This window comes from Canis aureus, chromosome 34 (genome assembly GCF_053574225.1).
Source record: "Canis aureus isolate CA01 chromosome 34, VMU_Caureus_v.1.0, whole genome shotgun sequence".
Taxonomy (NCBI): Eukaryota; Metazoa; Chordata; class Mammalia; order Carnivora; family Canidae; genus Canis; species Canis aureus.
The window spans coordinates 25,490,453-25,507,113 of NC_135644.1; the positions used below are offsets into that span (position 1 = coordinate 25,490,453).

The 16,661-nt window shown below is 37.5% G+C and overlaps 1 long non-coding RNA gene across 1 annotated transcript in view; it reads right to left on the reverse strand.

Annotated features, from left to right (window-relative positions):
• The window catches only part of LOC144304794 (uncharacterized), a 48,464-nt gene that overhangs the window by 24,985 nt on the left and 6,818 nt on the right, over positions 1-16,661 (reverse strand). The gene's annotated exons all lie outside the window — the stretch shown is intronic.

A 16,661-nucleotide genomic window follows, 5' to 3' on the forward strand; every position in this document is an offset into this window, starting at 1 on the left:
ATCAAAATACCATCAACTTTTTTCACAGAGCTGGAACAAATAACCCTAAAATTTGGGTGGAACCAGAAAAGACCCCGAATAGCCAAAGGAATGTTGAAAAAGAAAAAGCTGGTGGCATCACAATTCCAGATGCCAAGCTATATTACAAAGTACCATCAAGACAGTGTGGTACTGGCACAAAAACAGACACATAGATCTACGGAACAGAATAGAGAACCCAGAAACGGATCCTCAATTCTATGATCAACTAATCTTCAACAAAGCAGGAAAGAATATCCAATGAAAAAAAGACGGTTTCTCCCAAAAATGGTGTTGGGATGGGGATCACTAGGTGGCTCAGCGGTTTGGCGCCTCCCTTTGGCTCAGGGCGTGATCCTGGAGTCCTGGGATAGAGCCGGCATCAAGCTCCCTGGAGGGAGCCTGCTTCTCCTTCTGCCTGTGTCTTTGCCCCTCTCTCTCTCTCTCTCTCTCTCTCTGCATCTCTCATGAATAAATAAATAAAATCTTTAAAAAAATGGTGTTGGGAAAATTGGACAGGCCATGCAGAAGAATGAAACTGAACTATTTTTTTATACCATACACAAGAATAGACTCAAAATGGATGAAAGACCTAAATGTGAGATGGGAATCCATGAAAATCCTAGTTGAAAACACAGGTAGCAACCTTTTTGATCTCAGCCATAGCAACTTCTTACTAGACATGTCTCCAAAAGCTAGGGAAACAGTGGCAAGAATGAACTATTGGGACTTTTCAAGATTAAAAAACTTTTGCACAACAAAAGAAACAGTCAAGAGGGATCCCTGGGTGGCTCAGTGGTTTAGCGCCTGCCTTTGGCCCAGGGCACGATCCTGGAGTCCCGGGATCGAGTCCCGCATCAGACTCCCTGCGTGGAGCCTGCTTCTCCCTCTGCCTGTGTCTCTCTCTCTCTCTGTGTCTCTCCTGAATAAAAAATAAATAAAATCTTAAAAAAAAAAAAAAAGAAACAGTCAAGAAAACCAATCGTCAACTTACAGAACGGAAAAAGATATTTGCAAATGTCTTATAGATAAAGGGCTAATATTCAAAATCTGTAAAGAACTATCAAACTCAACACTGAAAGAATAATCCAATCAAGAAATGGGCAGAAGACATAAACAAAATATTTCTCCAAAGAAGACATACAAGTGGCCTACAGACACATGAAAAAATGCCTGACCTCATTGGGGATCGGGAAAATACAAATCAAAACCACAATGAGGTACCACCTCACCCCAGTCAGAATGGCTAAAATTAACACTCAGGAAATGACAGATGTTGGTGAAGATACAGAGAAGGAGAATCCTCTTACACTGTTGGTGAGAATGCAAGCTAGTGAAGCCACCCTGGAAAACAGTGTGGAGGTTCCTTAAGATGTTGAAAATAGAGCTGCCCTACAACCTCGCAATTGCACTACTATGGATTTACCCCAAAATACAAATGTAGTGATCTGAAGGGGCATGTGAACCCCAATGTTTATAGCAGCAGTGTCCATAATAACCAAATTATGTAAAGAGCCCAGATGTCCATTGACATATTATGGATAAAGAAGATGTGGGGGACGCCTGGGTGGCTGGGATTCCTGGGTGGCTCAGCAGTTGAGCATCTGCCTTTGGCTCAGGGCATGATCCCAGGTCTTGGATTGAGTCCCACGTTAGGCTCCCTGCGAGGAGCCTGCTTCTGCCTCTGCCTTTGTCTCTTCCTCTCTGTGTGTGTCTCATAATAAATAAATCTTTAAAAAAAGATGTGATATATATATATATATATATATATATACGCACACACACACAATGTAATACTACTCAGCCATTTGCAACAATGTGGATGGAACTAGAGGAAATTATTCTAAGTGAAATAAGTCCATCAAAGAAAGACAGTTACCATGTGATCTCACTTACATGTGGAATTTAAGTAACAGAACAGAGGTTCATGGGGGAATAGAGGGAAAAATAAAACAAGACAAAATCAGAGAGGGAGACAAATCTAAGAGACTCTAATTTTTTTTAAAGATTTTATTTATTCAACAGAGAGAGAAAGAGAGAACATGAGGGGGATGGTGGTGTAGGGCAGGGCAGAGGGAGAAGCAAACTTCCCGCTGAGTAGGAAGCCAGATGTAGGGCTCCATCCCAGGACCATGGGATCATTATCTGAGCAGACACTTAACCGAGTCACTGAGGTGCTCCAAGAGACTCTTAATCATAGGAAACAAACTGAGGATTGCTGGAGGGGAAGGAGGTGGGGAGATAGGATAACTGGGTGATGGACATTAAGGGGGGCATGTTATCTAATGAGTACAAGATATTATGTAAGACTGATGAATCATTGAACTATACCTGTGAAACTAATAATACACTGTTAATTAATTGAATTTAAATTTTAAAAAATGCAGTATGAAATTCATTAAGGAATAGAAAAGCAGGTAACTCCCTACCATAACCTTAAGTTATGCAAGAAAGTGAAGGCAAGTACTGTTCAAACTACTTTTATTTTTATTTTTTTAAGAATTTGTTAGAGAGTGATCGATCATGTATGCACAAACTGGTTGGAAGGGAAGCACGGGGGAGGGAGAGAGATTCCTGAAGCAAACTCCCAGTGAGTGCAGAGCCTGATGTGTGGGACAATCCTAGGACCCTAGAACACCTGGGTGGTTCAGCGGTTAAGACGTCTGCCTTCAGCTTGGGGCGTGAACCTCGTGTCCCAGGATCCAGTCCTGCATTGGGCTTTCTGCAGGGAGCCTGCTTCTCCCTCTGCCTGTGTCTCTGCCTCTGTGTGTGTGTGCATGTGTGTGAGTGTGTTTCTCATGCATAAATAAATAAAATCTTAAAAATAAAAAATCCTAGGACCTGAGATCATGATCTGAACTGAAATCAAGAGTTGGCACCTTGGGATCCCTGGGTGGGCCAGCGGTTTGGCGCCTGCCTTTGGCCCAGGGCGCGATCCTGGAGACCCGGAATCGAATCCCACGTCAGGCTCTCGGTGCATGGAGCCTGCTTCTCCCTCTGCCTATGTCTCTGCCTCTCTCTCTCTCTGTGTGACTATCATAAAAAAAAAAAAAAAAAAAAAAGAGTTGACACCTCAACAGCCTGAGCCACCCAAGTTCCCCTGTTCATACTAGTCTTAATAGTTTCTTTTTTCGGGATCCCTGGGTGGCGCAGCGGTTTGGCGCCTGCCTTTGGCCCAGGGCGCGATCCTGGAGACCCGGGATCGAATCCCACGTCAGGCTCCTGGTGCATGGAGCCTGCTTCCCCCTCTGCCTATGTCTCTGCCTCTCTCTCTCTCTCTCTCTCTCTCTGTGACTATCATAAATAAATAAAACTTAAAAAAAATAGTTTCTTTTTTCAAAGAGGTAAGAAATCATTTTAATCTCATTAAAATATTAAATTTTAATGTACTAAATTAATACTGCTTTTAAAAAAGATTTTATTTAATTGTCTTAAAGATTCTATTTATTTATTCACGAGAGACACAGAGAAAGAGAGAGGCAGAGACACAGGCAGAGGGAGAAGCCAACTCCCGATATGGGACTCAATCCCAGTACTCCAGGATCATGCCCTGAGCCAAAGGCAGGCAGACACTCAACCGCTGAGCCACACAAGCGTCCCAGATTTTATTTATTTATTTGAGAGAGAGAGAGTCTCAGAGCTTAAGCAGGGGAAGGGCAGGGGAGATGGACCAACAGATTCCCTGCTGAGTGCAGGGCCTGACCTCAGGGCTCAATCCCAGGATTCTGACCCAGATCATGACTTGCATGGAATTCAGATGCTTAACCAATTGAGCCACCCAGGCAACCCCCCAAAAATACTGGTTTTAATATTTTTTCATTTCCTTGTAAATTTATAGCCCACAGTAAAAGTTTTCTTTTTTTGACAAAAATATGTAAAGGTTATGGAACAATCATAATTTTTTCCATTAATTATTTAAAATCTTTATATGTTTTGGATTGAGCAGTCATTTTTTTACTGTCCTGCCATCATTGTGCAAAGTGTAAATTACTTGTATATCTCAATTAAAACTGCTAAAAATTGGGGCACCTAGGTGGCTCAGCCTGTGGAGCTTCTGCCTTTGGCTCAGGTCATGATCCCAGGGTCCTGGAATCAAGCCCCATGTTGGGCTCCCTCCTCAGTGGGGAGTCTGCTTTTCCCTCTTCTTCTGCCTGCCCTTCCACTTGTGCACTCTGCCTCTCAAATAAATAAATAAAAATATTTAAAAACCCTGCTGAAAAGAAACTAGTAATAATTTAAAATTTTGATTTTAAATTTAATTGTATTCAGAAGCATCAGAAAGAAGAATATTAAGTATAAATCAAACAAAAATGTTTCATTCAGTTAAATTCAAAAGCTTTGAAAAAAAATTACAGCTACAAGTATAAAAACCATAGGATTATTTCAATATAAACAGAAAAAGCATCTGACAAAGTACAAATCCATTCATGATGAAAACCCTCAACAAAGTAGGTTTACAGGGAACATATCTCCACATAATAAAGTCCACATTTGTAAAACCTGCAGATAACATCACAGTCAATGGTGAAAAATTGTGAGCTTTTCTCTAAGATTGGGAACAAGACAAGGACATCCACTCTCATCACTTTTATCCAACTTAGTACTGGAAGTCCTAGCCACAAGATTATACACACAAAAGAACAAATAATGCATCCAAATTGATAAGGAAGAAGTAAAACTCACTATTTGAAGATGGCATGATACTATGTATAGAAAATCCTAAAGACTCCACCAAAAAACTACTAGAACTGATTAATGGATTCAGTAAAATCAATATACAGAAATCCATTGCATTTCTATATACTAATAATGAAAGAGCAGAAAAAGAAATTAAGAGAACAGTCCCATTTACAATTGCAACAAAAATAATAAAATGCCTAGGAATAAACTTAACCGAGGAGATGAAAGACCTATATTCCAAAAACCATAAAACACTGATGAAAGAAACTGAAGACAACACAAACAAATGGAAAGATATTCCATGCTCGTGGATTGGAAGAACAAACATTGTTAAAATGTCCATACTTCCCAAAGCAATCTACAGATTTAATGCAATCCCTATTAAAATACCACAACATTTTTCACAGAACTAGAACATATAATCTTAAAATTTGTATGGAACCACAAGAGACCTTGAAAAGCCAAAGCAATCTTGGAAAAGGCAGAACAACACTGGAGGTACCACAATCCCAGATATCAAGATCTACTGCAAACCTGTAGTAATCAAAATGCTATGGTACTTACACAGAAAGAGACACATAGACCAACAGAACAGAATAGAGAGCCCAGAAATAAACTCACAATTATATGGTCTCGGACAAAGGAGGTGAGAATATGCAATGGGAAGAAGACAGTCTCTTCAACAAATGGTGTTGGGAAACCTAGGCAGCTGTGTGCAAAGGAATGAAACTGGACCACCTTCTCACATCATGCACGAAAATAAATTCAAAATGGATTAAGGATCTGAATGTGAGGCCTGAAATATAAAAACCCTAAAAGGTATCACAGGCAGTAACTTCTCTGATATGGGCTATAGCAATATCTTTCTAGCTATGTCTCCTGAGGCCAGGGAGATAAAAGCAAAAATAAACTATTGGGACTACATCAAAATAATAAGTTTCTGCACAGCAAGGGAAACAACTAACAAAACTAAAAGACAATCTTTGGAATGGGAGAAGATATTTGCAAATAACATATTTTAGTATTCAAAATACATAAAGAACTTATACAACTTAATACCAAAAAAACCACAATAATTCAATTTTAAAAATGGACAGGAGACATGAGGAGATATTTTTCTAAAGAAGACATCCAGATATCAAGAGACACATGAAAAGATGTTCAACATCTCTAATCATCAGGGAAATGCAAATCAAAATCACAACGAGATGTCATGTCACACCATCAAAATGGCTAAAATGAAAAACACAAGAAATAACAGGTGTTGGTGAGAATGTAGAGAAAAAGAAACTCTTGTGCACTTTTGGTAGGAATGCAAACTGATGCAGCCACTGTGGGAAAACAGTATGGAGATTCCTCAAAAACTCAAAAATAAAAAAAAAAAAAACCCTCAAAAATAGAACTGCCATATATTCTAGTAATTTCACTCCTAGATATTTAACTCCAAAATAAGAAAATACTAATTCATATGGTATGAAGGTATATGCAACCCAAGTTTATTGTATCATCATTTACAGTAGCCAAATGTGGAAGCATTCCAAGTGTCCATCAGTAGTAGATAAATGGATAAAGTGGTGTGTGTGTGTGCGTGTGTGTGTATGTGTATGAATATTAGCCATAAAAAAGAATGAAATTTTGACATTGCAACAACATGGATGGATCTAGAGAATATAATGCTAAGCAAAATAAGTCAGAGAAAGACAATTACCATATGGTTTCATTCATGTGGAATTTAAGAAACAAAACAAAACCACAAAAAAAGAGAAACCAAATAATAGACTCTTAACTATAGAGAACAAAACTGGTGATTACGAGAGGAGGTGGTGGATGGGGGAGCGATGGTTGAAATAGGTGAAGGAGATTAAGAATATGCTTCTCTTGATGAGCACTGAATAATGTATAGAATTTCTGAATTACTGTATTGTTCACCTGAAACTAATAACACTGTAAGTTAACTATATTGGAATTAAAATTTCTAAAAATAAATTTAAAATATTAAAAATTAAAATAAAAACTTTGAAAAAAAAAGTAACAATTAGCACAAAGAATCCCAAATAAAAAATATGTTTAAGGGAGTGCCTAGGTGACTGGGTCAGTGCATCAGGGGACTCCTCATCTCGAGGTTGTAAGTTCAAGCCTAAAAATCGATGTAAAGATTACTTAAAAATGAAATCTTACAAAATTATATGCTAAAAAATTTAAATATGTTAGGAAAGTTTTTATATGACTACTGAGATTTTGTCTAAAGTTTCATTATATTTTTATATTTTTTATATGTTAAAGCCTTTAACTCTTGTTACTTGTGAATGAGTTTGATTTATTTAACAAATCAATCATTCAGTAAATAGAATGTTAGCTCTTAATAAATAGATTTGGTAAATTGGCCTGATCCCTAGTTGATTCCAACCACTTGGTTAAGTTCTATTTGATACTGGGAATTAAATGATAAGCTATACACACTCACAAACTCATATGTAAACAAATAGATATATATATTTCCTGCTATAAACTGAGAACCTGTATTTGACTTAGGTGTGCACAAGGAAGGTCTACAATAGCTTACGCCAAGCACCTTACATTAAGGTGAAAGAATAAAAAATAGTCATTAAACAATCTATGGAAAACATTACAGAAGAAGAGAAAATGAATGTTATCCCCCCAAATCAAAGAAAGAATATAACATTAAAAATAAGAAGAAAGTTTTATAAACATTTTTTATTTCTGCCTCAAGGTTAGAGAGTAATTATGATCTTGATAAAAGTTGAGCAGAAAACCTAAAGTACAAAAGAAAAACGTTAATATTGGATAAAAAAAATATCAAGTGGTATCAGGAAAGATTTCAAGGATAGTAAAATTCTGCTGATAGAATTTAAGTCTTTATTAGTGGCAGTATGTACCCACATGATCATAGAGACAAATCATTGATGTGATATTGAGTTTACGCTGTAAGCAGAGAAAAAGAAGAAAATATGCAAATGATAGTATTTTTTTTTAAACATACCTAACTTAGGTATGTTACAAAATAAGCAACTGGAAAATGAGCAAAAATCAAAAATATTTAATAATTTTTTTAAATCTAAGAATTCCAGTTAAATAAATCAGCCTAATCTAAGAATCAACAAAGAGAACCATTCTTAAATCTACCTAACAGTATTTTTTATTTTTAGATTTTATTTATTTATTCATGAAAAACACAGAGAGAGAGAGGCAGAGACACAGGCAGGGGGAGAAGCAGGCTCCCTGCAGGGAGCTCGATGCAGAATTTGATCACACCCTGGGCTGAAGGCAGGCTCCAAACTGCTGAGCTACCCAGGGATCCCTGTATTTCTGAATTATAATAAGAATAAAGACTCAGAAGAGTCATGTTTCCAATAAGGAAATAAAATATAATTTCCACTATTTTTTTTAATTTCCACTAATTATTAAGAAATCTTGGGACACTTAGCTGGTTCAGTCAGTAGAGCATGGGACTCTCAATCTCATGATCGTGAGTTTGAGCCTCAAGTTGGGTGTAGAGATTACTTAAAAATAAAATCTTTTTTTAAAAGATATTATTTATTTATTTGGCAGAGAGCACAGGTAGGGAGAGCTGCAGGCAGAGGGAGAGAGAGAAGCGGGCTCCCTGCTGAGCAGAATTGGAGGAAAGAGGACATAGGGCTCAATCCTAGATCCTAGGATCATGACCTGAGTGGAAAGTGAAACGCTTAACCACTCAGCCACCTAGGTGCCCCAAAAATGAAGTCTCAAGAAAAAAAAAATCTTTATGTGTTTCAAGCTTATTTGAATGAGCTCAGCTTTCTTGCTAACAGTAAATTCCATGAGAAATAGAAACATTTAGGGAAGGGACACCTGGGTGGCTCAGCGGTTTAGCGCCACCTTCCACCCAGGGCCTGATCCTGGAGACCCAGGATCGAGTCCCACGCTGGGCTCCCTGCATGGAGCCTGCTTCTCCCTCTGCCTGTGTCTCCGCCTCTCTCTCTCTCTGTCTCTCATGAATAAATAATATCTTAAAAAAAAAAAAAAAGAAACATTCAGGGAAAAGATTAAGACTTTTCTATTTAAATGATTTGACTTTCATTTCTGAAAGGAGTATAAAGAAATTCTCAGATTTCCAAGGGCTTAGAAAAAAATACTTCCAAACCTCTGTAGGAAAAAAAAAATCTTTATAAAGACATGACTCCTTAACTGAAAGATGATATATTTTTTTAAGATTTTATTTATTTATTCATGAGAGACCGAGAGAGAGAGAGAGAGAGAGAGAGAGAGACATGGGCAAAGGGAGAAACAGGCTCCTCTCAGGGAGCCTGATGTGGGACTTGATGCCAGGACCCCAGGATCACACCCTGAGGGGAAAGTAGATGCTCAACCACCGAGCTCCCCCAGGCATCCCTCAAAGATGATTTTTAAAAATCTTTGTAAATGTCTGTAATGTCTTTGTTGTAAACCCAATTGTCAATTTGTAATCTTTATTTTACTCAGTTTATTAATGGTATTTGAAACAATTCAGTACTGTGTCCTCCATGAATATTTTTATTTGATGTTTACAACATTACTCTTGGTTTTTCATTCATTTCATGCCCCACCCCCTTAATTTCCTTCCTTGGTTTTTCTTTCTGTATCCAACTTCTAAGTATTGCAGTACCACAGGGCTTTAGCCTGTGTCAGTTACTCTTTGGTGATCTCAACCATTTCATATTTTAAATACTATCAACATTCTGTCACTCATTCATTATTTATATATATTTAAAGTAGGCTCAGCTTGGGATTTGAACTCACGACCCTGAGATCAATAGTTATATGCTTTACCAACAAAACCAGCCAGGCATCCCTACTATCAACACTTTAAATACTATATATAAGGAAGTAACTTCCAAATCTCTATCTCCAGCCTTGGACCTTTTCCCTAAACTCCAAACTTATATAGGCATTTTTGTACTTAACATCTTTTTACCTGAGTGTTTACTTAGCATCTGCAACTTAACAAGTTCAAAATCAATCCATTGATTTATACCAGATCCCAGCCCCTTTACCCAAAGCAGATGCTAACTTCAGTCTTTTAGTTCCCAAGGACAAATATCTATGGAGTCCTTATTTATTCCTGTCTCTTAGAGCTCATATGCAATCCACCAACAAATGTTTTTGACTTACCTTCAAAATCTATTCAGAATCGGAACCACTTTCTCCTACTTCAGTCACTACTGTCAGTTTTAAGTTTAGTATCATCATCCCATGGTTGGATTTTTTAGTAACCTCCTATGTGGTCTCCTAACTTCTATTGTTGTTCTGCTATAGTCTCTTCCAACACTGAAGCAAGAGAGGTCTTTTCCAAAGGTAAGTCAGATTATGTTATTTCTTTGCTCAAAACCACTCTGGTTTTCTAGTTAGGGTAAAATTCCAGTCTTTATATCATGGCTTCAAAGCCCTACAAAATATGACCTTATCTCTTGGTGCTCTTCTTGACCACATTGGCCTATTTCCTGTTCTTGAACAAATTAAATATTTGCAAATCTTGTTCCCTCTGTCTGGGAAGCTCTTCCCCTATATATTTACATGCCTTACTTCTTTTTAGGTTTTTGCTCGAATATCTTAGTGAGGCCATTTTTCACTATTCCTAGAACTTCTTATACATCTCACCTGTACTATTGTTTTTGTCCATAATACTTGTCATAGCCATATATAACAGGAGTCTGCAAATTATGGCCAGTGAGTTAAATCTCACATACCACTTGTTTTTGTACATAAAGTTTTTTCAGAAGGCAGGTATGCCTGCTTCTGCTTCTGCTTCTGCTTCTTCTGCTGCTTCTTTTTTTTTTTTACATGTTGTCTGTGGCTGGGGTTTTTTTCCACTACTCTAGTAGAGTTGAGAGATTGCAACAGAGACACATGGCCCATAAAGCCTGAAACATTTGCTGTTTGCCCTTGATAGAAATTTGCTGACCTGGTATACACTGTGTATTTGCTTGTGTGTTTATAGACTGTCTCTCGCTACAAGGGAGAGGGCAGATTTACTTTTTTCACTGCTATATCCCTAGCACCTATACTAGTACCTGACATATAATAGGTGTTCAACAAATACTTCTGGAACAATTAAATGACTGAATGAAAGAAAAGACATGGCATGGTATAGTAGTTAAAGGATATATGACAAGATTTTAGTAGAAAGAAAATTAAAAAAAAAACGAAAGAAAAATTCTTCTAGATATAAGCTTTGTTATGTGTTATTACCATCTAAAAACAACATGCTTTCAGTTAAGTATATTCTCAATGAAAAGACATTTGTGTAAATACAGTAGAAAGAAAGGGCACCTGGGTGGCTCAGTTGGTTAAGCGTCTACCTTTGGCTTGGGTCATGATCCGGAGGTCCTGGGATTGAGCCCCACATTGGGCTCCCTGCTCAGCAAGGAGTCTACCTCTCCCTCTCCCTTTTTCTCTCGCTCTGGCTTGTGCTCTCTCTCACTCAGTCTCTCTCAAATAAATAATCTTTAAAATAAATTTTAAAAAGAGAAAGTAGAGAGAGCTATTACTCTTCTGATACTTAATGAGAAAACAAGAAGGAAACCCCCCCCCAAAAAAACCCAAAATGTTCACCAGCAGTAACCAGAAATGAGAAATAGGATAGAATCCTATAAAATACATTTTTTAAAAGATTTTATTTATTTATTCATGAGAGACAGAGAGAGAGAGAGAGAGAGAGAGGCAGAGACACAGACAGAGGGAGAAGCAGGCTCTCCACAGGGAACCTGATGCAGGACTCGATGCGGGACTCGATCCGGGGTCTCCAGGATCACGCCCTGGGCTGCCCCTATAAAATACATATCAGAAGAAAGATAGAAACAGAAGATTTGCTGAAGCATAGTATGGTGCCCAAAATCACACCTTTCCAAAAGCTTATCTTAATCTCAAGGTTAATGATGATCTTGAGATTCATCATTACTATACCTCTAATAGAGGATTAGATGAATAGTGTCTCCTTACATTTTTCCCTTTCTTGCAGAAATAGAAACAGCTCCTGGGAAGAAATGACTGCAAGGTGAAAAGTGAAGGATAGGGATGGTTTCTTCGCAGAAACAGAAGCTTCAAGAATCTGAATCCCAAAGGCTTTCTCCCTATGAGAATAAAGATAGGTTTCCTTCCCTAAATAGTTAAGGTGAACCTCAAAGAAAATCTCAATGAGCTCAACTTAATTCCTTCAACAAAAGTTGCACATAAAAGCTGCAACAAAAGCTCCAGCTGAGGGCATCTGGCTGGCTCAGTTAGTAGAGCATGTGACTCTTGATCTTGTGGTCATGAGTTTGAGCCCCCACATTAGGTGTGGAGATTACTTTAAAAAAGAAAAAAGAAAAAAGCTCCATCTGAATTGTCTCCTTCTCCTTATAGCTTAGCCATGCTAAGTAGCTCACAGTTTGTAAATTTCTTTTTTCCATTTTAAAAGATACAGCTTATATTACCTTGTTTCCAGATGATTTTTATCATTTGTTTTGCGTCGTGGAGGATAATTTTTCTCTTTTTGATTGCCTCTCTTTGGTGAAGATGGGAAAGATGGAGAAAGGTTATAAATATATAGGGGGAAAGTGTAAGGTTATAAAAAGTAATTGGAATTCATTCAGGCTAGGGATATTTTAATGTCATTGACTCTAAAAAAAAACTAATGACATTTTTGGTAAACAATTCTGGTAAAATAGTAAAAGCTTCCCAGAATAAACACAAAATTTGCTTTCCAGTATTTGTGTTTCTAAAAGTGGAAAAGACACTAATGCTAAGGAAGTATTAATTCAGCGTTGTACTTCTCAGAGCAAAAAGCAGTTCTAAACCATACAGTTGTCAAATTTATTAAGCCAGAGGCAAAATAATAAATATTATGCCTGGGAATAAGTCAGAATCAACTATTGGCAAAATTCCTTTAATGTGATACATTTGGACACTATAATATCAATGATATACAGTATGAAAACACAGTTACTATTAACATGTGCATGCTAATAGATACTGGACTTTATAGTTGGATGAAACCTTTAATGTGAAGAGTAAGAATGAACTTTTAACCTTTTGTGCCTTTTATGAAAATGAAGTGCTTGACAACTTTTTTTAATCATAGAAAAACCATGATAAAGGGGAAGAAATTTTTAAAATTTGGGTCATAATTATTTTGTGAGCCAAAAAATTTTCTGGAAAAAGTGTGTTGGAATCTATGTTGATGGAATAAAAGCTATTGGATAAGAAACAACATTACTAGTTAAAGAATTAATACCTGAATATTATTTATTATTTCTCATATTGCATTATTCCCAGGACTCAATTAATCTGTAAATAATATAGACTTATCTGATTCAGTTTTTATTTTTATTTGTTTTTTTTAAAGTAAGCTCCATTCGCAGCATGTGGCTTGAACTCACCACTCTGAGATCAAGAGTCACACACTACCAACCGAGCCAGCCAGGTGCCCCAAAATAATAATCTTCTAATATTTGAAAACTATTAACAAGTTAGCAAGAAGTTACTCATATCACTGATGAAAAAGTAAAGTTTCTTTTTTCATTTTCATCTAACTCATTTACTTAAAAGTATCAATGGCCATTTATGTCAGAACTACATTCTTAAACAATTTCAACTATAGGTAATCTACAGATAGGGTTACAGACACAAGAATTTGGTAAAATCAACTGAAGCATTCTGTGAGAATCAACTTGTTATATGGATTTTGCCATACAGTATTTTATATTTTATTATTATTTGAAATTTATTAAAAAAAAAATCCCAGATTTACTACCATACCTCTCTGTTAGGGAAGACCACAATTGCTAGGCCTCAAGGAATGCACCATCCCACTGAGAGATGTCAATACCCTAAAATATCTGGTACAATGTGATAAACACTCTAACAAAGGTATTCAAAGTAAAATGAGTATGCATTAGATTATTTTTTCTGGGTGGAGATGAGTGAATAAAGATATATATGACTCAGTCTCATAATGATTAAGCCTTCTTTGCATTATTATTTGTCTTGATATATTATTTTCAGTATTAAACTTTTTAATAATTTTGCCCTGGAGAGTTTCAAACTATTCAAGGTACTGACACATGCCATTTGGGCAAGCCCTCTGAAATCACAGAAGTGTGGGTCAGGAAGAAATACGTATTTTTTAAGATTTATGTATTTATTTTTAAGAGAGGGAGAGTATGGAGAGGAGCAGAGAGAGACAGGGACAAGCAGACCCTGTGCTAAGTGCAACACCCAATGTGGGGCTCGATCTCATGACTCTGAGGTCCTGACCTGAGCCAAAATCAAGAGTCAGATGCTTAACCAACTGAGCCACCCAGGTGCCCCAGGAAAAAATATTTTAATCTCATATCTGATTTAAAAAATTCATGTGGCTACTGTCCCATTTTATAGTCAACATGTTTCAAGTTGGAAAACAAGAGTTTTATATTCGCTACTCAATTATTTTCACAATATTTTGAAAAATACATACTCAGTGACCCAATTTAATTCCTAAGCACAATTTTCACTACTTCCTTTAAAAACTGGATCAAGGATTGCCTAGCTGGCTCAATTGGTAGAGCATATGACTCTTGATCTCTTAGTACAGGCCCATAATATTTTTAAATTTCCTTTGTAAAAAAATTAAATCTAATGTTGAAATTATTTAATACACACACAAAAACAGATATATATCAGTATATATTGCAACACAATTTCAAATTAGGTCTCTAAGTTACATTTGATATGTTGAGTAAATTACTAATTTGTTTCCTTTATTTATCAGTTTTCAAAATTATGTGTTAGTTTCCTAGCATCCTTCATGAAAAATGAGGTTTTTAAAAAAGTATCATTATAAATGTAATTTTTTAAAGATTTAGTTATTTCTTCATGAGAGACACAGAGAGAGAGAGAGAGGCAGAGACATAGGCAGAGGGAGAAGCAGGCTCTCCGCAGGACCCTGATGTAGGATTCGATCCCAGATCCCGGGATCATGACCTGAGCCAAAGGCAGCCACCCAATCACTGAGCCACCCAGGCATCACTCATTATAAATTTATATATTAAGCCATATTTATGTTTCAGGTGTCTGGGTGGTTTGGTTGGTGAAGCGTCTTACTCTTGATTTTAACTTGGGTCATGATCTCAGGGTTGTGAGAACAAGCCCCAAGTTGAGCTCTTTGCTGAGCAAGGAGCCTGCTTAAGATTCTCTTTCTCCCTCTCTCTCTCTGCCTCTCCCCATTTCCTCTCTGGAAGAAAAAAAGGGGGGTATATTTATGTTTCAATCCATTGTGGTTAGTCTTAACAATGTTCAGATTGTCCCATTTTTGACCAGTGGGAGTCACTTCAGGTTGTCCTCTTCCAATTTGTTCTCCAGCCCTTTAATGTGATGCTAGTAATCTTGAGTTTTGTGTGCGTTTGTGCTTTTATTTGTTTTGTTTTGTTTTAAGATTTTATTCTTTAATGAGAGACACAGAGAGAGGCAGACACAGGCAGAGGGAGAAGCAGGCTCCGTGCAGGGAGCCGGACGTGGAACTCAATCCCAGTCACACCCTGGGCTGAAGTTGATACTAAACCGCTGAGCCACCTGGGCTGCCCTTGGCTTTTCTTTGAGAACAAGAGAGAAGAGAGTAGTGGGAAGGGCAAAGGAAGAAGGGGCGAGAATCTTAAGCATACTCCACGCTGATTGTGGGAGCCCCTTTCAGGACTGGGCCTCACAACTCTGAGATCAGGACCTGAGCTGAAATCAAGAGTCAGGTGCTTATACAAATGAGCCACCCAGGCACCCAATAATCTTGATAGTTTTCATGCTTAATGGTATAATAGGGTATTCTAGGCTTCTCTTGGACATTTCCTATCCCAAACCTGGAGTCAGCACTGAGATCAAGGAATTCTTTTTAAGGGCAAATGGTGTTTAGAAATCATAATATGAATACATAGGTGTGTGCTTGTTGCTTACTGCAATGGTTCCTTTCTCTTAGACTTTTTTTTTTTTTTTTCTCTTAGACTTTTATAGTGGGCAGAGTGATGAGTTCATTCATACATCTAATTCAGGATCAGATCAGAGTTCAAATTTAGGATCAGAGAGTTTTTTATATAACTCATTCATTTTATATCTGTTTCTTTTTTGTTCCATAGCAAAAATTAATTTTTAAAAATACCATCTTTGGGGATCCCTGGGTGGCGCAGCGGTTTGGCGCCTGCCTTTGGCCCAGGGCGCGATCCTGGAGACCCGGGATCGAATCCCACGTCGGGCTCCTGGTGCATGGAGCCTGCTTCTCCCTCTGCCTATGTCTCTGCCTCTCTCTCTCTCTCTCTGTGTGACTATCATAAATAAATTAAAAAATTAAAAAAAAAATACCATCTTTGGGGCACCTGCATATCTCAGTCAGTTAAGTGTCTGCCTTTGCCTCAGGTCATGATCCTAGAGTCCTGATCCAAGGCTCCTGGGATCAAGCCCTGTGTTGGGCTCTCTGCTCAGCGGGGAGCCTGCTTCTCCCTCTGCCCCTCCCCCTGCTTGTGCTTTCTCTTTCTTTCAAATAAATAAAATCTTTAAAAAAATAAAAACACCAACTTTGCTCTTTGCTAAACATCCGTTTCCTTTTTTTCTTCCACCTTGTTTTTTGTTGGTTTTTTTTTTTTTTTTTAAGATTTATTTATTTATTCATGAGAAACACAGACAGAGAGAGGCAGAGGGAGAAGCAGGCCTCTTGCAGGGAGCCTGATGCAGGACTCAGTCCCGGATTCCGGGATCATGAACTGAGCCGAAGGCAGGCACCCAGCCGCTTAGCCACCCAGGTGTCCCAACCTTGCTTTTTTTTTTTTTTTCTGAACTTAATATATACTGTAGTTGTGAAATACTTCATAATATATACATTCCTCATTCATTTTTAAAAATTGCATAGTACTCCACTCTGTTCATGTACCCTACTTTATTCAACTATTTCCCTATGAACATTTGGGTTATTTCCAAACTTAAGCTGTAAT